The following is a 26291-nucleotide window of genomic DNA, read 5'->3' as shown; positions in this document are numbered from 1 at the left end:
GAACAAATCTAAAGTTTGACTGGATGACTTACTGTTCGTGTGACAGGGAAAGATATTTAGACTAGTGCGCAAGCCATGTTATTTGGGAGACATCTTTCAGCAGATTCATCAACTGCAATAAAACACTGTGCTTTCTCGACAAACCATTGCAGGACAAATGCTTGATAAGAGAGAAAGACAAGGTGCATAACTTGCGGGGGGCGGACAAGGGGAGGTGATCATGAAGCCCAATATGGTGACTGGCATATGGGGGAGTGGGTGTGTCGAAAGGAGTGGGTGCATGGAAAGAGAATCAGCTAATTGGGCGGATTTGTTGCCACTCAAGACTGGGCCGCATGACGAGTCGATAAGCCGGCGACCAGTGCACTGGTGTATAGACAGGCCTGCTGACCTGAGGTGCTTCATACTGGGCAGCTGTATCATGGGGGTGTCACCAGCGATAGCTAATGTGGTCATTTTTTTCCCCTCCCATTATTTTATTTCAAGTAGGATAGGAGCCTACACAAGAAATAACTAATATTGATAACCATCTAGATGTGACCTTGATACATACATTGTCTATTTCTCAATGGGGAGGGCATGAATGGCAACACCAACGGGACACAGTGCCCTTCACTCCCACTTGCAAGCACTACTGTGGCACACTCAGCTCTCGGCCTGTCCAGAGTGTCCGGCCTCCTCATGCTCAGGTTCTTGTGCCTCCTCCTGAACATTTTCCAACACCTCTTCCCCACTGGTGAAATTGTCTCCCCTGGGTACTGAAACCTAGAATAGAATATAACTTAATTGTCCATCCAGAATGAAAATGTGTCTTTTGGCATCATCATACACATTCACATTTAAGGTCACACACATTGAGAACAGTCAGTCCAGTATTCTGCATACACTAGCACATAAAACAGCAAATGCCTGCACATTTTGTCTGCGTAATTCACCAGCCTCTGTCTGGTGAAGGGAAAGATACAGTACTGCACCAGAGAAGTTTCATCCTCTGGTGCAAGGAATGTGGATAGTCCACTACGACAACCATGGGTCACCCGGCCGCTCAGCCTGCCAGGGTCTGCCAAGGTACACCATGCACCTTGGCAGATAAAAAAAAGAAAAACTGTTATTAGCAGAAGAAATTCACATTCCCGTGTTAATCTCCTCAAAACAAAAGAAGACTAACCTTGGCAGCCTGGGGGATAGCATCCCTGCACCGCAATCCTCCGTGGCTGATGCCTTTTTACTTTCTCCATGCTCCGGTGGGAAATACATTTTGCTAAATAACTTGGCATAATATACTCATTTTAGAAAGATAATTTCAATATGTATAAACATTTACAATTCAAAACTAAGGTATTGACATTTGAAGATGAAAGGTTTCACAATAAACTGAAAGTATACTCACGTTTTTTGTTTGATGTTGTTATCTGTAATTAAAATTGCAGTCACAAATAGTTTAATATTGATGCATACATTGTAGCTACCATTTTACTAAATACAGCCTCTATGTAGCTGTTGTAAGATGAAACATAATCAACACAGTGATAGGTGTCAAAAAAGTTAATGGTTCAAAGTTCATTCTTGCAGATTGTGCAAAACGCTTCAAATTTGAAACGGTAAAGCTTGACAACATTCAGCTGTTTTCATGATATGATATATGATATGTATTATCTAACGCTTACAATTTATTTATTTCTCATTACTAAACAGTCCTATCAACATTGAGCAAATAAGCTATCACCTTTAGTAAAACCGTTAGCTATAGTTTAGAGGTTAAAAGCTTGATATTAAATGATTTGTGGTCTGTCGCGCAAGTCGAATTTTATGATTTGCAGCGTGTCCCACAAAATGTCAATACATAAATTTTAAAAAACTCTCAAAACCTAACTTAACTTACATAAATTGTAATGACAATTGGTGGTCAGCTAGCTTGAAGGGTGTATTTAAAACTTCCATTATTTTCCAGTCCATGAAAATTGTGTCTGAAGTTCAGGGGTGTCTGAAGTTGGGGGAAAATTAGTATGATTATGGCAGGGTTCAAAGACAGGCAATAGAGAGAGTGAGAGAGAGAGAGAGCTGGTACCGCCCATCAGGGGTGGATGGGCTGGTCCATTTTTAGCCCAGTGTTCCTGTCTAACTATTATTTTTTTTTGCACAAAATGATCATTATCTAGCTAATAATGGGGGGCTCAAGAAAAAAAATGGGCCGGTGTGGAGACCTATATGAAATAAATGGCCCGGTATTTTTGAAATGCCAGGGCCAATTTCTGGTCCCAGTCTGCCCATGTAGAGGCAGGGAGAGGATGAACAGGTCATCAGTTGAGAACTTGATTTATAAAGGCACTATCAGTTCAGGTCCTCATCTTTGCTGACTGTAGCCCAAGTGCTATAACAAATGTTGTTGCCTACATTCTGATTTAATTGATTGTCACCGCAGGGGTCAGAGACAGTAAAGAGAGAAAGGGCACTGCCATATTGAAGCAGGGAGAGGATGAAAAGGTCCTCAGGTGAGAATTTGAGTTATAAGGCAGTCTGATAGGGTACGTTGCACAGCTATTTACATCGCACACAGATTGGATCTATCGGTTCAGCTCCTCATCTTTGCTGACTGTAGCCCAAGTGCTATAACAAATTTTGTTGCCTACATTCTGATTTCATTTGGTTGTCATGTAGGTTGAAGACGTGGTTGCGCGCTACAATGACAAAAAGCAGATTGAACCACGTTGCCGTTTGTCATATCCACCAGGAGAAGCGGAATACCATAGATAGGAAAACAATATGCCAGAATGTTATTGCTGGTAGTGACAGGCGTAAACAGGTATTTGGTGCATTTAAGTGAATTGAGACTGAAGATCTGACCCCTCTCTGTACCACTATATGCCCACCTTTGTATAAGGTTGCAATAAATGTATGAATTAATACTCCAATTAAATTGTGTAACCAAGTAAGAATTTTCTGATCTCCGATTGCCTCGACTCCTGTTAAGTTAAACTGCAAAAGTGCATAAAGACGGCAGAATTCAGATATGGCGTCATTGTTTTAGCACCATCCACTGAGTTTAAAAACTACGGTCCACAATATGGTTCAATGTGCCAACAAGTCAGCACAGTCTACATTTTATGCTTTTCAAATTGCCAGAATCTTGAATCTAAAATTGGGATAATTTATACTCTGCTAATGACCATACAAAAAAAGAGCAACAGAGAGCAATGTACAATACGGTGAGCAAAACGAGGAATTTGTGGTAAGTGCATGGGTGCCGCCATCTTTATGCACCTACGGTATTGGGAATAAGAAATGAGTTATTCAAGACTATGTACGAGCCAAGGGTACAAAGATAGAAAAATGTGTTCTGACATTTAAATGCACTTAAAGGGGTGTGGTGGTGAACTTTCTGAACTGTTAAGAAGAACACAGTTTAAAGTAATATAGACAAATATTGGTATTTCAGTTGTGATTGGGGTATATTGACCAAATTATTAGGACATTTTTGGATGCATTTTCCATTCAAAATTTACCAGAAACAACCATTTCAAAGCTATTAAAAATATATATACAGTATATATTACAGGGGGAATGCCCCAAAGTACTCTAGAGAACCCATTGCTGCTGACCCTGAACCCCACAATATCCAACACAAAGTTACACCCTACATGATACATAACTTCACCAATGTCTGAGTGGTTTTGATTGGCTATTCCTTTATCAAACATGGCATCAGTTCTCAAGGAGAGGTGGAGACAGGCAGATGGAGACTTGAGATTTGTTACACCATATAATCCAATTGAACCTGATCACATGAGCTTATTATATTTCAGTATCTTTGCCCATAGTTGAACTACTGTAGGTTTTTACATCTCTGAGGACAACGTGCTGTTAGTGCTCATACTACAAAATTGACAATAAAAAAAAATCGACAATAGCCAATGGACTATGCATCATTAACATCATATCCTTCGTCATGACACCTGCCCTATGGGTTCATTCATATCAGGCACATTCTGCAGCAGAACAATAATTACTGCTGTATTCAGTACTGATCTAGTTTTAGCATCTCCTCTTAGAGGAAGCCTGCACTGCATTGCCCTGCCCCTTCTCCCCACGTTGTTTAAAGATTAAAAAGCACAGTGTTCTCTTCGAAGGTCACGATTTTTGCTAAGCCATTTCATTTTCCCATCCCACTCAGCTCTGGTCTTATCTAGCGCAGGTCTACAGCGAGACACTGTGTGGGATGAAAGGGAGGAAGAACAAAACATGTTTTTGGTTTATTTATTGTCCGTTCCCCATCCTCCTCCATCCTTGACAAGAAAGCAAATAGACCAAATTAACAGAAGCTCAATTTTTCTGCTGAATTTGGCGCAAAGTTTCTTTGTCCTCATTTATTAGTTTGAAAAAAGCTTAAGTCCAGTCCAGAGAATACCACAATAGACTGAAATTGCAAGTGTACTTGCCCCCTTTCAGAATGTTAGGAAATAAAATACACGCGCACAACACTTAGTAAAAAGTTTCCATGAAAGGCTGGCACACCAGAGCATTCCTTACAGCCATACTTTACATTTTAATTGATTTAAGTGTCCTCGGGTCACTGTAATATTTATAGTGACTGGCCGTCATTCCAGTTTAATGGGATATTACCTTGTGGAGACCTTAGTTTAGGCTGCGATCCTATCCTCCTATTGAATCTGCTCTTCTCAGGTGTGCTGTGTCTGAGAGGAGAACACATCACTATTCAGGCCCTGGCCCCAGCATTGCACTGCTTGAATAATGTTGCTGCTGCTTGCCCTGTCCTCTGGTGTGTGGGTGCAGTGATCCACTGGGCCGTTTTCTATAGTCCTACTAGGAAATATACTCTTAGAGGAAATGTAGCCTGTACTTTGTGTGGTACTTTGGCAGCTGCCTTTACATGGTCATGACACAAGTTGTTAATCAGGAAAACTAGTTGACTAATGGTATACTGTGCTTTTATAAAGTATTCATACCCCTTGACTTATTCCACATTTTGTTGTGTTACAGCCTGAATTCAAAATTGATTACAAAAAAGGTCTCACCCATCTACACACAATACCCCATAATGACAAAGTGAAAACTGTCAGGTATGAAGGTACGACCCAGATGCAGACAACGTCGAATTAACGATGGTTTAATAATCCAAAAGGGGCAGGCAATAGACAGGTCAAGGCAGGCAAGGGTCAGTAAACCGGAGGTGGGGCAACGGTACCGAACGGCAGGAATGCTCAGAGTAAGTCAATAATCCAGAGGTGGGCAAAGGTACAGGTCGGCAGGCAGGCTCAGGGGCAGGCAGAGTGGTCAGGCAGGCAGGCTCAGAGTCAGGACAGGCAAGGGTCAAAACCAGGAGGGCGAGAAAAAGAGACTGGAAAAAGCAGGAACTGAGGCAAAAACGCTGGTTGACTTGACAAACAAGACGAACTGGCAACAGATGAACAGAGAACACAGGTATAAATTCACAAGGGATAATGGGTGACACCTGAAGGGGGTGGAGACAATCACAAAGACAGGTGAAACAGATCAGGGTGTGACAGTACCGTCCCCCCCCCCCCCAGGGGCACCACCTGGCGTCCTACCTGGGCGTATACCTGGTTTACCGGTGTGCCTTACCGGTGTGCCGGCGGTGAAAGTCGGTGATGAGGGCTGGGTATAGGATGTAGCAGGGACCCAGCACCTCTCCTCTGGGCCATAACCCTCCCAGTCAACCAGGCACTGGAAACCCCTGCCCCGTAGTCGAACACTCAGGAGGCTTCTCACTGTGTACGCCAGATGGCCATCGATGACACGGGAAGGAGGGGTGGGCCTGGAAACAGAAGACAAAGGGCTGTGAGACACGGGCTTAATCCTAGACACATGGAAAGTAGGGTGAATACGGAGAGTACGAAGTAACAAAAGACAAACAGCGGTGGGGCTAATAACTCTAGAGATGGGGAACAGGGTTGGCAGAGACTAGGCAGCAAAGAGTCGTCTCTAAGTCCTGGTTGGCTTGCTCCGACTGGCCATTGGACTGGGTGTGGAATCCGGAGGACAGGCTGGCCGATGACAGTGAGCGTGCAGAACGCCTTTCAGAACCGGGACGAGAACTGCAGACCGCGGTTGAAGACCATGTCCACCGGGAGTCCATGGATCCGGAAGACGTGCTGCACCATAAGCTGGATCGTTTCCTTGGCCGAGTGTAGTTTGGGGAGAGGAATGAAGTGGACGGCTTTGGAAAACTGGTCGACCACAGTCAGGATGGCAGTGTTGCCCTCAGACGGGGGGAGACCCGTGACAAAATCCAGGGATATATGGGACCAGGGACGGTGAGGGACAGGCAGTGGTTGGAGAAGACCAGCCGGAGCTTGACGAAGTGTCTTGTTCTGTGCGCAGACGGCAACAAACATGGCAACATCGGGAACCATAGTAGGCCACCAAAAGTGTTGTTGCATGAAGGCCAGGGTCCGACGAGAGCCCGGGTGTCAGGCAAGCCTGGAGGAATGGGCTCACTCCAGGACCGCGGAGCGGACAGTGTCCCCAATGTAGGTCTCCATAGCCTTGGTCTCTGGTCCCAACAGAGAGTACAGACCTCCGAGGTGTCGTGGTGCTAAGGAGAAGGTCAATCCCGCAGTCATAGGGGCAGTGCGGCGGAAGGGATGTGGCCCGGGACTTTCTGAACACCTCCCAGAGGTCCAGGTACTCCGCAGGAATGGTGGAGAGGTCCGAGCCCCCAGGAAGACATCCCGGGGCAGGGTGCACTGACTTCAGACAATGGGCGGGGCAGAACGGACTCCAGCCCATGATAGCACCCATAGACCAGTTTATGAGGAGATTGTGTCACTGGAGTCAGGAGAATCCCAAAACCACTGGAATCTGGGGGGACTTGATGAGCAGGAATTGAATGGTCTCGCTGTGATTCCCTGACACACGTAGGTTGATGGGAGTGGTGTTATGGGTGACCTGACCTATAGAGCGCCCATTCAGCGCTCTAACATCCATGGGAATGGAGAGGGGCTGAGTGGGGATGTTCAGCTCGGAAGCCAGTGTGGCGTCCAAAAGCTCTCATCGGCCCCATAGTCAATGAGGACCCGGAGAGATTTGGGCTCGTTTCCCCACATGAAAAGGGGTGCGAGTAAGGGAAGCAGAAAAGTTCTCCATATGTCCCACCAGAGTACTCGCTCCTACCGTTGAGCTTGGTCTTTTACCGGGCAAGAGGACACAAAATGACCAAAAGTCCCACAATGCAGACAGCTCCTTGTGTTGATTCTGTGTTGCCATTCCGCTGGCGATAGCCCAGCTCTGCCTAGTTGCATAGGCTCGGTAAACAATGCCTCTGCCGTCTTTGGTGACTCTCAAGGAAGGTCAGGAAACCTCGGGTGCTCTCGGCAACGGGACCATCGATGACTTCGGGGATGTCTGAGGAATCCCTGGACGTGCGAGCTAAATCAAATTTCCTCTCCATCCGTCGTTCCCACAATCATCCATCGATGCGTATGGTCAAAGCGATGAGGGAGTCAAGAGCCATGGGTAACTTCCGAGCAGCAAGCTCGTCCTTAACCTCCTCCGAGACACCGTGCAGGAACATGTTGAACAGTGATTCCTGGTTCCACACACTCTCCGCTGCCAACGTGCGGAAATCCACCGCATAGTTGGCCACCCTGTGGGCGTCCTGCCGGAGCTGGATTAGCTTCCAGACAGCTTCTCTCCCGGAGAACGGGGCATCAAAAACCTTCACCGAACCCCCGAACCCCTGCAGACTCATGCACATGGCCGGCTGTTCCCATACGGCGGCAGCCCAGGTGAGAGCCCTCCCAGACATCAGCAGGATGAGGTAGGCTATCTTGGAGCAATTCAAGGGGAAGGAGGATTGCTGAAGCTCAAATGAGGGCACACTGAGCTAAAAACGCCCCTCAGTGGCTTGGCTCTCGATTAAAGCATTCTGGTGGAGGTAAACGGGGCTGCCGGGAAGGTGGTGTTCGTACTAGTACTATCCGTACTAGCCAGTTTGTAGTATCCGGTATGAAGGTAAGACCCAGATGCAGACAGCGTCGAATTAACAATGGTTTAATAATCCAACAGGGGCAGGCAATATACATGTCAAGGCAGGCAGGGGTCAGTAAACCGGAGGTGGGGCAACGGTACCAGACGGCAAGCAGGCTCAGGGTCAGCAGAGGTCAATAATCCAGAGGTGAGCAAATGTACAGGTCGGCAGGCAGGCTCAGATTCAGGACAGGCAAGGGCCAAACCAGGAGGGCGAGAAAAAGAAAGACTGGGAAAAGCAGGCGCTGAGGCAAAAATGCTGGTTGACATAACAAACAAGACGAACTGGCAACAGACGAACAGAGAACACAGGTATAAATACACAGGGGCTAAGGGGGAAGATGGGCGACACCTGCAGGAGGGTGGAAACAATCACAAACACAGGTGAAACAGATCAGGGTGTGACAAAAATTCTAAATGTAATCTACTTTAAATTCCGACTATAATATAACCAAATGTGGGAAAAGTCAAGGGTGTGACTACTTTCTGAAGTATTGAGTATGCCTATACTCAATCAGCTGATCGAAACAATAGTTTGTATCATAACACTGTAGTTCGGTACTATAAGCTAACATCAGCTGTTTAATAGTGTATGTTAATATATTTGGCTAATGTCTATCAGATTTTTTTGTACAAAACATGTGTGCTGCATTAACACCATCAAGAGATTATATGTTTGACCTAGGACACAAAGTGTTCTGTAATGAACAGGCAGGGAGCAGGTCTCGAACCCTCGACCTTCAAGCCCGAAGTCCGGCGCGCTATCGACTGTGCCGCAAAAGCATGCTCAAGCGGCAGAGTCGATTTCCGCGCTTATAAAGCCAGGGTCATTACACTACTCCCTCCTTTCAAAGAGCGCATCCTCGCGCTAGCTTGCAACTCAACGCCTTACAGGAACGCGCTCACCGGCCAAGCACACGCACTGTCGTGGATACAAGGTCCGATCACTTCTGACACCAATGTAATGAACAGGCAGGGAGCAGGTCTCGAACGGTCGACCTTCAAGCCCGAAGTCCGGCGCGCTATCGACTGTGCCGCAAAGCATGCTCAAGTGGCAGAGTCGATTTCCGCGCTTATAAACCCAGGGTCATTACAGTTCTGTTAATTTTTTTTACCTTTATTTAACTAGGCAAATCAGTTAAGAACAAACTCTTATTTTCAGTGACGGGCTAAGAACAATGCTGTGCCTTCAGGGGAAGACCAACAGATTTTTACCTTGGGGATTACAGCTCGGGGATTCGATCGTGCAACCTTTCGGTTACTAGTCCAACACTCTAACCACTAGGCTACGTGCCGCCCCTCATACTTGTAATTTCGATGAATGTCCTTAGAATTTTATAATTAATGGCTTTTGGAAAGTGGTAAATCGTATTATGTTATCCATGTGAGGATATTCATCGAGCATGATACAAAACAATCTTTTCTATAGCGGGCTCTGGTAGATAGTTTGAAGACTCCAAAAGTCCCATCTGACTATTTGGAACAACTCATTCCTTATTGTTCTTCTGGAGTTACAAAGAGGCCCATGCCTAAAATGTATTGATTTGATGTTTACTGTTTTATTTAAGAATAAAATAATTTGCCTAATTAAATATGATAATCTAGTAATCAATTCCATTCCAGTCACTGCGTAATTCTGCTTCAGGTTTTGGTATCGCCTCGTTTCTGTCCCTGTGGGTGACAGGAGGGAGCAGTAGCCAACTGAATAATCTGTATTCCACCGCTAGTAAAGAAACACCCTGTGATCTTCCTATCTTCACAAAGCTCATGAGGGGTAAACTACAGAAAAAATACATATTTTTCATAAGCTGATGAATGGGAATTTTCTACCCGCGGAATCCTGAAGCAGAAGCATACTGGAAAAGGGGCGCATACCAGACTGATGAACAGCTCTTTCTCTCAATGAGACCCGAAGTGAAAAGACGCAGTAATGAATGACAGTATACTGGCAAGAGCAGCAGCCGTGCGCAGCTACATCGAGCACAAAATAACTATTGTGGGGATAGATGATTGATAACGCAACTGCTATAGTGCAGGCCGGGAGAGCGAAAAACAGATGTAATTTTCTTATGCTACAGCTGGTTCAGTGCCACTGGGTGCTGCATGGATTGTTATTGCAATCAGTCCTTCTACATCAGCCACTGCTACCAGCAATCCCAAATTACTTAGGAATTCCGGACGGCTGTCTGAGGAGCAATATTGCTGCAGAGCTCAACGGGAATGCCATGTGTCGTGGCGCGACATAAGAACCGCTTTGTGGTGTCTTGTCCACCGGGACAGGTGGTGTTGTGTGTGCTGGGGGTTGGTGGGGGTATATGAATACACAACCCGAGAGACAGTTGTTTTAGGGATGTCACGCCGCCGTACGGGATCAGTTTTTGCCAGAGACAGGTGCGACAGAGAGGAGTAGTAGTTTACAAACGACGTTGGGATTGGTGTTGACGAAAACCTCGGACCTGTCTATCTTCTTACATACTGGATATTAATCCAGGGGACATCATACTGTGGAGGCAAGAACTGTGTAATCGTCGCGTTCCGGGCGCACCTTTTACTCGACAATCAGCGGTAAGTGGGCAGAGCTGTCCAACATTGGGGTCCGGTGGTTGAGGGTGGTGGTGCGCGCTATGGGACATTGCCTCCCGTAGCGCCATGCCGATGCTTTAGGGAATAATGGTGTTCTGAACATAATGAAATGTGATGCATTGTGATGGGTTTGAAAACGTCTCAAACGAATGTGGGGAACTTACTTGAAATTATACGGCATTTTCCCTCTGAGGGAGTGTCACCAGCCAGCCACACTTGTCGACACACATAATTTTGACAATTATAGGCTACAATTTTGTTCAATAGGCTAATATTACCTGGATTTTTCTAGCATTGTGTAGTTTCTTGATTTCATACTGCGTAGCTCCATGTCCAAGCCACATACATTTTTTGTTGTTGTTGTAACAGACAGACAACACGATTTATTGTTGACGACTATAAGAAGGTATGCTAATCTCTGACTTCCCTATATATTAGGAAAGTAACCGAGACTGACATTTTTTGCTATATTCAAAAGAATGTGCAATAGTAGGCTATGATAATGTATTTTCCCAACTAGCCTACCGTTACAATGAATTGAACACTAAAACTGTATTATCATTATTGATTAAATGTAATCAAAAAATGTAAATGCACAAAATGACTCATTTTACTCTTCTTTCACACGAAGAGTTCAGTAGCTATGAGAGCAGCAGCCCTCTCTGTGACTGGTGTGTGTGTATGCTGCGCTGTGATCCTGTCCAAGGCCCGGGTGTCCCTACACCCGTCCTCCCCTCGGGCTCTTCTCTCTCCCTTTCCCTCTGTCCTTCTCTTTTTACAGCAGCTGCTGCTGCCTTTACAGTACACTTTACAGTACAGTTAGCCGGCTGGCTAGTGTCAAAATCAAATTCGCGTTTTTCTGAGTTGATGACACTGAGCTAGCTCCCCAAAGTTTCTTATTTTGGGAGGAAGCTGCAGGTTTTTGTTGTGCTCCCGGTTTCAAATTCAAATTGCCTTTGAGCTGCCTTTTGTTGGGCGCTGAGGTTTGTGACTGGAAAGGGAGAAAAGTAAGTGAAGTCCCCAAGGGTCAGAGCATTCCAATAATGAGCCCAAGTGTGAGAGAGGAGAGCAGAGCAGGAGAGAAAAGGGGGCTATGGAGTGGAGACAGTTTTGTGAAAGCTAAGATATAGCCAAGGGAATAGCACAAGCCCTCCCCTCACTCTCATGTGTCAATCAGGCTCGAAGGACAAGGGGCTCTTTAATATCCCCTGAAAGCCCTCTCTCTCTCCCTGGACTCTGCCACAGGTTGCATACCTTACCTACCTTCTCTAACCTATACTCTCCTGATGCCCAGATGCTGGGCTGTTGTTCTACAGTCCCAGCCTCGTGCCGCTGTTTTCTTTGCCTGTGTGGTGAGAGAGAGAGAAATGGAGAGAAGAGAAAGAGAATGGAGGGCTGCTGGCTGCATCTGGCTAATGATTCATCTGTTGGTGCTGTGTTGTGTTGCGTGCTGTGTTGTGTTGTGTTGCGTGCTGTGTTGTGTTGCGTGCTGTGTTGTGTTGCGTGCTGTGTTGTGTTGCGTGCTGTGTTGTGTTGCGTGCTGTGTTGTGTTGCGTGCTGTGTTGCGTGCTGTGTTGTGTTGCGTGCTGTGTTGTGTTGCGTGCTGTGTGTTCTCCTGGCTAGGGAGTTTCTCTCCCACACCGCTCTCCCGGCTAATGCCTTCGACCTCCTCTTGTACACTCATCATCCCACTGGCACTCGTTACAGAATAAATATCATAAGGAATACATTAGGTGATAAGAACAGAGGAAACGCCTGTCTGATAAACGCTGTGATCTCCTCATTGTACTTTCATTTTTAATTTCCTCGAGCCAAGGAGGATGTATTAAATAAGAGCAAACAGACCCCTATCAGTAGGCCTATGGTAACTTTATACTCTCTCGCTGCTCCAAGGTGGTGCTGATTTCACTGTTTTTTTGTGCGACGCTTTCCTATTCTCCAGTGCTCCTCACAGCTTAACAAACTGCCCAGTGAAGCTCAGCTAATCCCCAGCAAGCAGAGCACAGTGATTTATTATAAAGTTACTTAATTTGGAAAGATCCACAACTTCCCTCCCTTCTTCCCTCCCTGCACTCTGGGCCAAAGAACCCCTACTGCTCTCATTGTGGAATTCTCAACTAATTTGCAGGATCTGTCTGAGTGTGTATGTGAGAGAGAGGGGGACCGAGGAAGAAATAAAAAGAAAGGGAGAATATGTTTGTCACAGTCTGTTAGTTTTCCTGTGTGTGTGTGTGATTCAGTGCCGTCCAGGATTTGTTGAATGGGGGCCCTGTTAGCACCCTCTCCATTCTCTAACAGTTGTGCACGCCAGCACCCCCCAAAGCAAGTGTTGTGCCTACTGTGCTAAAATAACAGGTGCCCCTGTCCTGTTGCAGGAGGACTTAATCCTGTCCCCGCCACCCCCTCCTGTGGGTTACGTCACCTGGCCAGAGGAGCCCGATCACAGGCTCTGTGAGAGAGCTGGCGACATCTCCACCACCCTCTGACTGATTGCCTAACACCAATACAATTGAGCTGCCTGCCTGGGGGCCCCAAGGCTAACCTGCTCTGCCGCCCCTCCCACTCCCTTTCACCCCCTCTCCCTCCGCTGGACCTTGGTGTCAGGCCCTCCCAAGCAGTGTGGTCTCTCTGTGGGTTGTCACGAGAAGGACACTGCCCACTGGGACTGAATGGGACAAATTGACCGTAACAATGTTACCACTTAGCATGTGGAGTGGGGAGAAAGGGAAGGTGAAAGAGAGGCTTGGTGAGTGGCAGGCCGTGCTGCAGAGAGCAGCGTGAGGAGTGAACAGACAGGGCTCCTGATGCATGAATCAGCAGTGCCTTGTATTATATCCATCTGACCTCGCCATTTACACCCAGCACACAGCAACCCACCGCTGCTCCCGCTGTTTATGTTTGCCCAAGACTAGTACTGGGGTTGCTATGGCTGCAGGATAAACAGGTTAGCCGGTGACCTCTGGAGCCTTTATTCCCAGGGTCCAATGGGCTTGCAGGGTGGAGGCTGCCCCTGACCTGTGGAGAGGTGCGGCTGGAGCTGGCCAGGGGTCACCAAGCCACCAATCCACCCATTTAAAATGCAATAAGCCCTCTATCCCACAGGGACCGGCTCTGTCGTTTAATCACACTCTCCCTCTCTCTCATCATCCGCACTCTCCCTTTTATCTTCCATCTCTCCCTCCTCTAATAATTTGTATATCTAGTGCAATACTAAAGCAAGGCAGGAGGATAAATGAGTGAAGTTCAAAGAGAACGTCCCCTGAAATAGTCAATAATGAGAGCTCTTTCATTTTCCCTCAACAGCTTTCACATTGCTGCTCTCTCTCGTTTTGAGTCATTTGTCTTCTGTTTTAATTTGCTGTCTGTGGACTCTGAAAAGTCTCTGAGAAGGTGAAGGGTATCTGTTACATAAGCCTGGGATGATGGAGGAGCACAATGCTACAGTCTCACTGAGGACTGACTAGGCTAGCTGTTGAATAAAGATCCTCCTATATGGTTAATATATTACTTAGCCATGAAAATCATTCCATGCTTTTGGCGGGTGGATTTTCACGGCCGGTTTGCTTGTCATTGAGGCGTTTTCACATGGCTCTCTCCCCTCTGTGCATGAGGCTGGTTGGTCGTGTTTGTGCGACCGCTGTGCTGACATCACCGTTGTAGCGTATAGAGGTTTGTTAACAAGGGGAGGGACTAATGAGGTGCCACCGCAAGGAGAGATGTGGACAGATTGGTCCCCCCTATACTCTCTACACGCACACACGCATGCACACACGCACACAATGAGGGGGCTTGCAAGGAGCATGGCTCTTTCTCATTGTGTTGGTGTTGACTAACAGGTCCTTGTTGTTGGATGTAGATAAAGTGGAAGTAATTGTACAGAGAAACAATGGCATGGACATCCTGAGTCACACTTCAAACATCACCAGCACAGTGTTAAGCTGTGGAAGTATGCTGTGGAAGTATGCTGTGGAAGTATGCTGTGGAAGTATGCTGTGGAAGTATGCTGTGGAAGTATGCTGTGGAAGTATGCCCTGTAGGCCCACGGATAGGATGCTCCTCATTTATGTCAGCTTTGGGTTTTAGGGACTATATACTCAGATTGCTCTCTCCGATAGCTTTATGTTTGCTGAGAAACTGTGAGATTGTGCTTGTTTATCATTCTTTACCTAGAGACTCATCTTGCTGTTGTCAGTGTACTGTGGTTCTCTTCATTACCGGGCCGTTCTGTTCCTCTCTGCCTGCATTGCTGTATTTATTTTTCTCATGCACAGTGCCACTTGTTTTCTGCTTTGACGTAATTAATGGCTTACTGCATTCTGTGAACCAGGGGATCCAGTCATGCGTGAGGCAGTCATGTTGAAGAGACTCTGTACTGAGAGGAGGGCAGGGTGAGGGGGTGAGGCTCGAGGAGGGACTAGTGCCAAGGCCTGGCTATACTATGTGATAGGTTAAGCCTAGCTAGGAGTGTGAGGTAATATTCTCAAAGACCCAGGGAGGGGGCTGGATGGGAGGGGGCTGGATGGGAGAGGGATGACGGTCAGAGTCAGGGGGCAGGGGTGGAAGACCTGCAGGATTCCACTGGGTGGGCAGAGGCAGAATAGATTCTGGAGACCGCTTACTCAGATGAAATGGGCCCTCGAAAGCACTAAATCCACGTTTCACAAGCACCAATTAATGTATGGAGCCGGCATCTCTTGTGTGAGGAATCAAAGGGGTCTGGCTGTGCTGAGCGTCTGCTCTGCCCCCTCTCTGTGGAGCTAGTCAGAGAGCCAGGGTCTGTGAGTCAGAGATGAGGGGATGATGAAAGGAGGATAGGGAACATGTGATGGAGGGAAGAGAAGAGGGGCCCAGGGGCCATCTGGAGGCAACAGGTCTCAGGACAGTAGGCAGTCTCCAATCAGAGCATCTCATGGCCTGGGTTTGGGCCAGAGTCTGAGCCAGGGTCTCCCCCATCCAAGACCCCCTGTCTGATCCTCTCTTCTAACAGGCCACAATCTGTCACCTGAAATCCTCTATCAGCTCAAGTTGTGCAGTTAAGCGTTATTGATCGGAGAGCTGGTGGTCGACGGGACATGATAATTGTGGAAATTGACTGGATGTTTGATTATTAAATGGCATTAACACAATCTTTCCAGATGAGTGGTTTGGGTTATAGGTAGAAAATCAATCTGTGAGTGTTCTGCATGCTCAAAGAACAATTTATATGTGATTGAGAGGAATATGGCTGGTAATTTCCATCTGAAAGAACCCATGAGAACCAACATGTGAAGTTCATAGGAGCATGTCAAGTGAAAGCTAAGAGTCTATTTTTTGGGGACATGAAGGCATAGATACCTTTTTCAGCAATTTTCCATCTTAAAAATGAGGCGTAAATAATGCCCTTGATTTCTGGTCAAATAGATGGAAAAAGGGACTTAGAAAGTCTAAAACGTTAGTAGAAATACATAAAAACACTATTGTTGAAGTAAAGACCACTGCCAACTAATATCAACACTTATATTTAGTTTTGGATCAATTATTTGAGTTCTGTAAGTTTAAGAAACATTACCTTGTAATTCCTATACCAAAAACCCACATTTTAAAGATATTTTCGAATTTCTCTCCCTCACGAGGAGAGAGGATATTGAAAGTTCACAGAAGTAACAAGTAAAGGTAGACCCACCAATGACTTACAGTATTTTTACTGAAACACTTTTTTGTTTATGAATTATGACGTGATAAAAACTCGTAATTCTGTTCAGCTCATAAGTTTTCTCTCTTTCTGTCGTCTGGTGGTCAAAGCAAGAGTATGAAAACGGTCTGGACAACCACTCCCTCTCTCTCTCTGCCTCTCTCTTCTCTCTCCAGTTAATGTCACCTCTCTCTCTTACTGACACCTACCCATGAGCCCCATCTATTTCCATATGCTGTACAGTGCATTCGGAAAGTATATAGACCCCTAGACTTTTTCACATTTTGTTACGTTACAGCATTATTCTAAATGTTCTAATGTATTAAATAAATGTTTTTCCTCATCAATCTACACACAATACTCCATTTATTATTTTATTTAACCAGGTAGGCCAGTTGAGAACAAGTTCTCATTTACAACTGCGACCTGGCCAAGATAAAGCAAAGCAGTGCGACACAAACAACAACACAGAGTTACACATGGAATAAACGAATGTACAGTCAATAACACAATAGAAAAGTCTATATGCAGTGTGTGCAAATGGCGTGAGGAGGTAAGGCAATAAATAGGCCATAGTAGTGAAGTAATTACAATTCAGCAAATTAACACTGGAATGATAGATGTGCAGATGATGATGTGCAAGTAGAACTACTGGTGTGCAAAAAAGTAAATTAAAACAATATGGGGATGTGGTAGGTAGAGTGGATGGGCTATTTACAGATGGGCTATGTAAAGCTGCATCAATCGGTAAGCTGCTCAGATAGCTGATGCTTAAAGTTAGTGAGGGAGATATATAAGTCTCCAACTTCAGTGATTTTTGCAATTCGTTCCAGTCATTGGCAGCAGAGAACTGGAAGGAAAGGTGGCCAACAGAGGTGTTGGCTTTGAGGATGACCAGTGAGATATACCTGCTGGAGCGCGTGCAACGGGTGGGTGTTGTTATGGTGACCAGTGAGCTGAGATAAGGCCGAGATTTACATAGCAAAGACTTATAGATGACCTGGAGCCAGTGGGTCTGGCGACAAATATGTAGCGAGGGCCAGCCGACAAGAGCATACAGGTCGTAGTAGTGGGTGGTATATGGGGCTTTGGTGACAAAACGGATGGCACTGTGATGGACTGCATCCAGTTTGCTGAGTAGAGTTGGAGGCTATTTTGTAAATGAGGAAAGGATGCTTTCTTGCGAAATAGGAAGCCGATTCTAGATTTAATTTTGGATTGGAGAGGTTTAATATGAGTCTGGAAGGAGAGTTTACAGTCTAGCCAGACACCTAGGTATTTGTAGTTGTCCACATATTATAGTCAGAACCGTCCAGAATAGTGATGCTAGTCGAGCGGGCGGGTGCGGGCAGCGAACGGTTGAAAAGCATGCATTTGGTTTTACTACCGTTTAAGAGCAGTTGGAGGCCACGGAAGGAGTGTGTTGTATGGCATTGAAGCTCGTTTGGAGTTTAGTTAACACAGTGTCCAAAGAAGGGCCAGATGTATACAGAATGGTGTCGTCTGCGTAGAGGTGGATCAGGGAATCCCCCGCGGCAAGACCGACATTGTTTATATATATATATATATATAATGACAAAGCGAAAACAAGTTTTTAGAGATCTTTGCAAATGTATAATTTTTTTTAACCTTATTTACATATTATTCAGACCCTTTGCAATGATCATCTAAATTGAGCTCAGATGCATCCTATTTCCATTGATCATCCTTGAGATGTTTCTACAACTTGATTGGAGTCCATCTGTGGTAAATGCAATTGATTGGACATGATTTGGAAAGGCACACACCTGTCTATATAAGGTCCCAAGGTTGACAGTGCATGTCAGAGCTCCGAGACAGGATTGTGTTGAGGCACAGATCTGGAGAAGGGTCCCAAAAAATCTCTGCAGCATTGAATGTCCCCAAGAACACACCAAGACTCTTCCTAGATCTGGCCACCCGGCCAAACTGAGCAATCGGAGGAGAAGGGCCTTGGTCAGGGATGTGAACAAGAACCCGATGGTCACTCTGACAGAGCTCCAGAGTTCCTCTGTGGAGATGGGAGAACCTTCCAGAAGGACAACCATCTCTGCAGCACTCCAGCAATCAGGCCTTTATGGTACAGTGGCTAGATGGAAGCCACTCCTCAGTAAAAGGCACATGAGAGCCCACTTGGAGTTTGCCAAAGGACAACTAAAGGACGCTCAGACCATGAGAAACAAAATTCTCTGGTCTGATGAAACCAAGATTGAACTCTTTGGCCTGAATGCCAAGCGTCACATCTGGAGGATCCCTGGCACCGCTCATCACCTGGCCAATACCATCCCTATGGTGAAGCGTCGGGGCAGCAGTGGGGATATTTTTCAGCGGCAGGTATCGAGGGAAAGATGAATAGAGCAAAGCACATTGTGATCCTTGATGAAAACCTGCTCCAGAGCGCTCAGGACCTCCGACTGGGACGACGGCTCACCTTCCAACAGGGCAACGACCCTAAGCACACAGGTAAGTCAACGCAGGAGTGGCTTCGGGGCAAGTCTCTGAATGTCCTTGAGTGGCCCAGCCAGAGCCCGGACTTGAACCCGATCGAACATCTCTGGAGAGACCTGAAAATAGCTGTGCTGTGACGCTCCCCATCCAACCTGACAGAGCTTGAGAGGATCTGCAGAGAAGAATGGGAGAAACTCCCCAAATACAGGTGTGACAAGCTTGTAGTGTCATACACAAGAAGGCTCGAGGCTGTAATCACTGCCATAGGTGCTTCAACAAAGAACTGAGTAAAGGGCCTGAATACTTATGTAAATAGATATTTTTTACATTTATTTTTAATACATTTGCGAAGATTTATAGAAACCAGTTTTTGCTTTGTCATTATGGGGTATTGTGTGTAGATTGAGGGGAAAGAAATTATTTAATACATTTTAGAACAAGGCTTTAACGTAACAAAATGTGAAAAAAGTCAAGGTGTCTGAATACTTTATACTCATAATTATGCATATCTGCTTAGTACAGATCAGGGACCCATGATGTAATTCCGTTACTGCAATTCTGTTACCAGGTGTAAATCCACTTCACTTATATTTTTTCAAGCTCAATGTGTCATGTCATAGCTGACACCCCCTTCTTTATGCAGACATCTATGAATCTCAATTCGGAGCAGATATTTTTGGAAAAGTTTTTGGGAAACTTGGCCGCATAAAAAAATTGAAGGACATTTTTTCTGTAATTCTGATAACCAACTTTACATCTGCACAGTTCTTCCAGTAAATGTTTTTTTTTTTTTTTTTTCAGAGTGCCCGTCTGACTCACATTCACATGTCAGGGATGGCCATTTGAAGCTTGGCAGTTTTTTTAGTTTTTGTTTACCTTTATTTAACTAGGCAAGTCAGTTGAGAACAAATTCTTATTTTCAATGACGGCCCTAACAGTCCTTGTCGTCAGAATGGTACATCTACACCTCCGCTTGAGTAGTTTGACTTTGCAGCATGGGGAGTGAGTTCAGTTAGCTATGACAGTATTCACTTTATTTCAAAGCTGGTCGTACAATGCCATGGAATGATCTCTGCTTTGGACATTTCTCTATGAGGTAGTGTATTGGTGATTTGCTTTGGTCATCACTTCACTTCAATTGGTTTTTGGTGTTTTTTTTTTTATTATACTTTTTTTTTTAAACCTTTAACTAGGCAAGTCAGTTAAGAACAAATTCTTATTTTCAATGACGGCCTAGGAACAGTGGGTTAACTGCCTTGTTCAGGGGCAGAACAACAGATTTGTTTTACCTTGTCAGCTCAGGGATTCAATCTTGCAACCTTTCGGTTACTAGTCCAATTCTCTAACCACTAGGTTACCTGTCGCCCCCCCTGTGTGTGTCGATAGCCTTGGTGTTTTGCCATCACTAGTGTGTGTGTGTGTGTGTGTGTGTGTGTGTGTGTGTGTGTGTGTGTGTGTGTGTGTGTGTGTATTTGTGTTTTTGTTTGTTGGCGTGTGTGTACGTGCCTGTATAGGTGTATGTGTGTATACAGTCGTGGCCAAAAGTTTTGAGAATGACACAAATTTTAATTTCCACAAAGTTTGCTGCTTCAGTGTCTTTAGATATTTTTGTCAGATGTTACTATGGAATACTGAAGTATAATTACAAGCATTTCATAAGTGTCAAAGGATTTTATTGACAATTACATGAATTTGATGCAAAGAGTCAATATTTGAAGTGTTGACCCTTCTTTTTCAAGACCTTTGCAATCCGCCCTTGGCATACTGTCAATTAACTTCTGGGCCACATCCTGACTGATGGCAGCCCATTCTTGCTTAATCAATGCTTGGAGTTTGTCAGAATTTGTGGATTTTTGATTTTCTACCCGCTTCTTGAGGATTGACCACAAGTTCTCAATGGGATTCAGGTCTGGGGACTTTCCTGGCCATGGACACAAAATATTGATGTTTTGTTCCCCGAGCCACTTAGTTATCACTTTTACCTTATGTCAAGGTGCTCCATCATGCTGGAAAAGGCATTGTTTGTCACCAAACTATTCCTGGATGGTTGGGAGAAGTTGCTCTCGAGGATGTGTTGCTCTCGGAGGATGTGTTGGTACCATTCTTTATTCATGGCTGTGTCCTTAGGCAAAATTGTGAGTGAGCCCACTCCCTTGGCTGAGAAGCAACCCTACACATGAATGGTCTCAGGATGCTTTACTGTTGGCATGACACAGGACTGATGGTAGCGCTCACCTTGTCTTCTCCGGACAAGCTTTTTTCCGGATGCCCCAAACAATCGGAAAGGGGGTTCGTCAGAGAAAATTACTTTACCCCAGTCCTCAGCAGTCCAATTCCTGTACCTTTTGCAGAATATCAGTCTGTCCCTGATGTTTTACCTGGAGAGAAGTGGCTTATTTGCTGCCCTTCTTGACACCAGGCCATCCTACAAAAGTCTTTGCCTCACTGTGCGTGCAGATGCACTCACACCTGCCTGCTGCCATTCCTGAGCAAGCTCTGTACTGGTGGTGCCCCGATCCCGCAGCTGAATCAACTTTAGGAGACGGTCCTGGTGCTTGCTGGACTTTCTTGGACACCCTGAAGCCTTCTTCACAACAATTGAACCGCTCTTCTTGAAGTTCTTGATGATCCGATAAATGGTTGATTTAGGTGCAATCTTACTGGCAGCAATATCCTTGCCTGTGAAGCCCTTTTTGTGCAAAGCAATGATGACGGCACGTGTTTCCTTGCAGATAACCATGACTGACAGAGGAAGAACAATGATTCTAAGCACCGCCCTCCTTTTGAAGCTTCGTCTGTTATTCGAACTCAATCAGCATGATAGAGTGATCTCCAGCCTTTTCCTCGTCAACACTCACACCTGTGTTAACGAGAGAATCACTGACATGATGTCAGCTGGTCCTTTTGTGGCAAGGCTGAAATGCAGGGGAAATGTTTTTTTGGGATTCAGCTCATTTGCATGGCAAAGAGGGACTTTGCAATTCATCTGATCACTCTTTATAACATTCTGGAGTATATGCAAATTGCCATCATACAAACTGAGGCAGCAGACTTTGTGAAAATGTATATTTGTGTCATTCTCAAAACTTTTGGCCACGACTGTGTATGTGACTATGTCTGTATGTAATGTATGTGTTACGATAATACTTCAGTGATTGCCCCATTCCTGCTGGTGATTGTGTGGTTGGTCTGTGAGTTCTGGAGCATGCCCAGCTAACTAGGAGACCGTTGGCTGGAGCTGTGTGTCTCCTAGGTAGACAGCTCCTCTGCCATGTGACAGGCCTGGAAAATGGCCTTTCTCAGTAGCCTGCAGTGACACCGTTGCACTGCCCAGATTTCTCTGTTGTTTACCCCTTGCTTGTAGTCTAACCTTTTAAACAATTAAATGCTTGCTTCATATAAATAGCATAGCTTGTCCCCTCTGTTTTGTTTCAATTCCGGCCTGGTCTATCTCTCTTAGTCATTGCTGTAGCCAAGGAAACTCAATCCCTGAGTCTAAACTAAAAAAATAATCAGTAGAGGCTGAAATGCCTGAGAACCCAGCTCTTACAGGCCTGTAGCCTGTAACCTGTCATAACTGCATGTTCCATGAAATTCTAAGGGCGGGGTAACAAGGGCACGGCAATGTCAGAGTTTTTCCATGTTCACTCAACTCAAGAAGAATAGCAACGAAAAGGGAATAGCAATGAAAATAATCAAATATTACGTTGGTGTGGAAATTGTAAGCACATGTTGGCACAAAGAATGGCCCAATCATCCTAGAAATATGTAGCTGTAAACATTCTCAACTGCCCCCTTTACACCGCATGCTCCTGGCTTTTAGGGAATGAAACAGTTTTTGGCACTTTTTCTGTGTTGAATCTCAGTGAGAGTGTATATAATTGTGCTGCCCCGGGGTTGAGTGCTTAGTTTAAGTAACACTGGAGAGTGCTGTTACTGCCAATTGTTAAAGTTATTTTAGAATGGGTTTTTTATAGCCATTGGACAGTGGTGTTCCTCCCTCTGCTACTTTTTCTTTTGGCCCGGGCATTTCACCCGCTTGGTGCTTCTCACTGCTGTTGTCATCGGCACCATTAACGGTCTCAACAAAGTGGCTTTGAAGCTCCGCAAGGGCTCAGGGCCTTATAGAGGGACAGCTCGGAGGCTCCAGTGTTGCTCCTTCGTTCAGATTTCTGTCACCTCTTATACGATAAGGCCCTCAGGACAGCTGGGCCAATTACTCTCCCCCTGTACTCTCTCTTTCTTTCTCTCTCGCTCTCTCCCCCTCCCTCTTTCATGCTGTGTGTGACCAGGTGAAACATTCCGCACTTTGAAATGGAATACTTTACAGTTGATACAGTAACATGCTTTGATAGTAACATACAGTATATCAATGTTAAAGACGGAACCTAAAACCAAAATAGGCCCTGAAGTCATGCTTTAAAATGATACACTAACACAGACATGGATCAGTTTTTTAAACGGATGTAGCAACTGTTAGCATATTAACATTTTAACATATTAACATTTCTAGTTATATCTCTGCCATTTTTAAAGACATGCCCTCCTCTGTCCTTGACTTTTCCTAAATAAGTATATTTAACACGTATGTTGTAAGAATCTTTATCACAAACATAATTTGTGTTATAAACAGTTTTAAGAGGACATGTCCTTTACTTTCCCAGAGTATCAAAAAGGGATTTTCTTAAATTCTCCTACAGTCACATACAAGTAAGATATTTAGATTTTTATATAATATCAGAAATAGCTCATTCTGATGTTTCCAAAACCCTTACCATTACCAAATTACTCTCGAAATTGCAGAGATGAGTTCTATTTGAAAATAACATTTTTTCATAGAATAACCACTGTTCCACGCGCTCCACAGGTGAGCAAGCACGCGCTCCACAGGTGAGCAAGCACGCGCTCCACAGGTGAGCAAGCACGCGCTCCACAGGTGAGCAAGCACGCGCTCCACAGGTGAGCAAGCACGCGCTCCACAGGTGAGCAAGCACGCGCTCCACAGGTGAGCAAGCACGCGCTCCACAGGTGAGCAAGCACGCGCTCCACAGGTGAGCAAGCACGCGCTCCACAGGTGAGCAAGCACGCGCTCCACAGGTGAGCAAGCACGCGCTCCACAGGTGAGCAAGCAGCAACAGATACTCATGAAAATGCTATTGTTATTTTATTTTTTTAATCAAGTATTCTGATGTTATCCAAGACATGTATAAACACAACCTAAGAATATTTTTTTGATAGGATATATGTGTAACGGTCGTCGTATGTAGTAGACCAAGGCGCAGTGGGTTGAGTGCTCATATTAAACTTTTATTTAACACTTAAATAACAAAAACAAGACAACAAACGACAGCTTGACAGTCTTACAGGCTAAACACAGCAGTGCAAAAACAACTTCCCACAAAAGACAGGTGAAAACAGGGCTACCTAAGTATGAGTCCCAATCAGCAACAACTATGTACAGCTGTTCCTGATTGAGAGCCATACCAGGCCAACAAAGAAATACACAACATAGAAAACCCATAGAAATACCAAACATAGAACAATACCCAAAAACCCCGGAACACATAAAACAAACACCCCTCTTACATAAATACATATCCCAACAAACCCCGAACCACATAAAACAAATACCCCCTGCCACGTCCTGACCAAACTACAATAACAAATAACCCCTTATACTGGTCAGGACGTGACAATATGAAATGTATTTATTAGACTGTTAGAGTTAAAATTGCTGCTCATTGGCTCCCTCAAGGCCTGGCTTTTTTAGTGTTAAGTGGATGCCTCGTGTGCATTTACTTGATTGTGTTTCAAATCCTAATCAGATGGTTAATTTACTGTCTTGGGGACATTTACCAGCTGGCAGTATGGAAAGCAGGTTGATCCTATCTTTTTATCCCTGCCTCCTTGTCTCCCAAGGATGTCTCTATGGTTTCCACACGCGCCGTTTTGTTTTGGGAGTCTACTCGTGCTAACAGAGCTGTCCGGGGGGTTTGGGGGGGTTAAATGTGTGGGCTGAATCAGCCATCAGCCCAGCGCTGAGCAGAAAAGGACATGCAAATCCCTGTGTCGGCAGCTGTGTAGAGCCCTTCATTAATATACTAACACTTCATTATTCCAGCGCAGCCCCAGCTTCACACCAGGTCCAGCACCGTATCCACATACTCCTGATGGCTGACCGACTGGCTGCCTTGCTGGCGGGGGATCGTCGTCCGGCCCGAAAAACACCTTTATATATTTATATACTATATATTCGCTGCAAGGAATGTGGAAAAGCTGATTATGCTGCCTGCAATCTAATCGGATTGTCTTTTACTGGGCTGTGCGTTGGCTGCATTGTTACGCTTGTTCCCTGCTGCTGATAAGGAATAATTGCTGGTGTGGCTGTGCTGGGCTCTTCATCGAGAGTTCACGCAGTATCCAGGCTCAAGCAGCCTCTGAGACGCTTTTTGTTCAAACGAAGAGTCTAAATATGAGTCTTTGTCTGCTCCACTGTTGCTGGAGGTTTTCCCATCGGATAATCCCTTTCTATTTTTTCACCTCGAATGAGACAGTGTCTCCTCTTCTCAGTCTGCGAAGGAGTGTCAGATTTCCAACAGCAGTGCTCAACCAAACAGGCTGGGCGTGTGTCTCTGTGTGTGTCTCCCCAGAGCCTCATCTGGGCCCTACTGTCTCACTCCAGGCTCTTCATTAGTGTGTGTATGTTAATGAGTCACACCTCTGACCAGTGCAGCATGTCTGTTCCCACATTCCAGCCAGGGTCTCAGTCAGCTCTGCCCTCTACCTGGCCTGGCATGGGGGGGGACACCAGGACACTTCCCCTCGCTGTTCCGTTGCTCCGTGGCACTGTGCCCAGCATGGCCTTCCCGCCGCTGGTGCTAAGGTGGATTAATGAGTTACCATGGCCCCCCACCCCCTGTCACAGTGTGTGGCTTATTACCTCCCGACAGAACCCCCCCTGACCCACATTATCCTTGCCTCCATTCACAGCAGCAAGGCAGGGAGCCCAACTAGAGCCCATTACTACTGCCAAGGAGACCCTGGGCCCAGACACACACACAGCCCAGGAACAAAAATAATTCTGCCACAGAAAAGGCCTTTATAGTGTTTGTGTGATATTGTGGATGTTTGTCCTGAGGGAGAGTGTTGCTGTAAGCTTAAACTCCTGCTGTGGAAAAACATCTTAAAGCCATGCGTGCTCTGCTACTTGGTGCACTTTGTTGAACTGCTGACATTAACTCTCCCTGACTAAACCCTATGAGAGTAAGGCATACTCTGGGTGATCTTGCCCTGGAGTCTACAGTTGGTAAACAGAGTCTCAGTCTGAGCTCCATCCCAGCCGTAGTGGAGAGCAGGGTTAACATCAGGCTGATATTGTTATTTAGTCTGTCTGTCTGTACATCTCTCTGTATACAGAGAATTTGGTATTGTTGTGATGTGTCGTGGGGAAGGAAAACCCACGGCATGATTGTTGTAAGGCTTACAGAGTTGCCAGCAAGACAGTAAATCCTCTGCATTCTATTATCATACTCATTAATGTGAATGATTATACACTCAAACCCAG

The 26291-nt window shown here is 45.5% G+C and overlaps 1 protein-coding gene across 4 annotated transcripts in view; it reads left to right on the top strand.

Moving 5' to 3' along the window:
• The first annotated feature begins 9693 nt into the window (after window positions 1-9693).
• Window positions 9694-26291, top strand: part of sema6bb (sema domain, transmembrane domain (TM), and cytoplasmic domain, (semaphorin) 6Bb) — a 131119-nt gene continuing 114521 nt past the window's right edge. For all 4 annotated transcript variants that reach the window (XM_029707086.1, XM_029707085.1, XM_029707084.1 and 1 more), the window contains exon 1: window positions 9694-10572. The gene's annotated coding sequence lies outside the window, so the exon portion shown is untranslated. The remainder of the gene's footprint in view (window positions 10573-26291) is intronic.

This window comes from Salmo trutta, chromosome 22, assembly GCF_901001165.1.
Source record: "Salmo trutta chromosome 22, fSalTru1.1, whole genome shotgun sequence".
Lineage (NCBI taxonomy): Eukaryota > Metazoa > Chordata > Actinopteri > Salmoniformes > Salmonidae > Salmo > Salmo trutta.
This window is presented reverse-complemented; position numbering and strand designations above follow the sequence as displayed.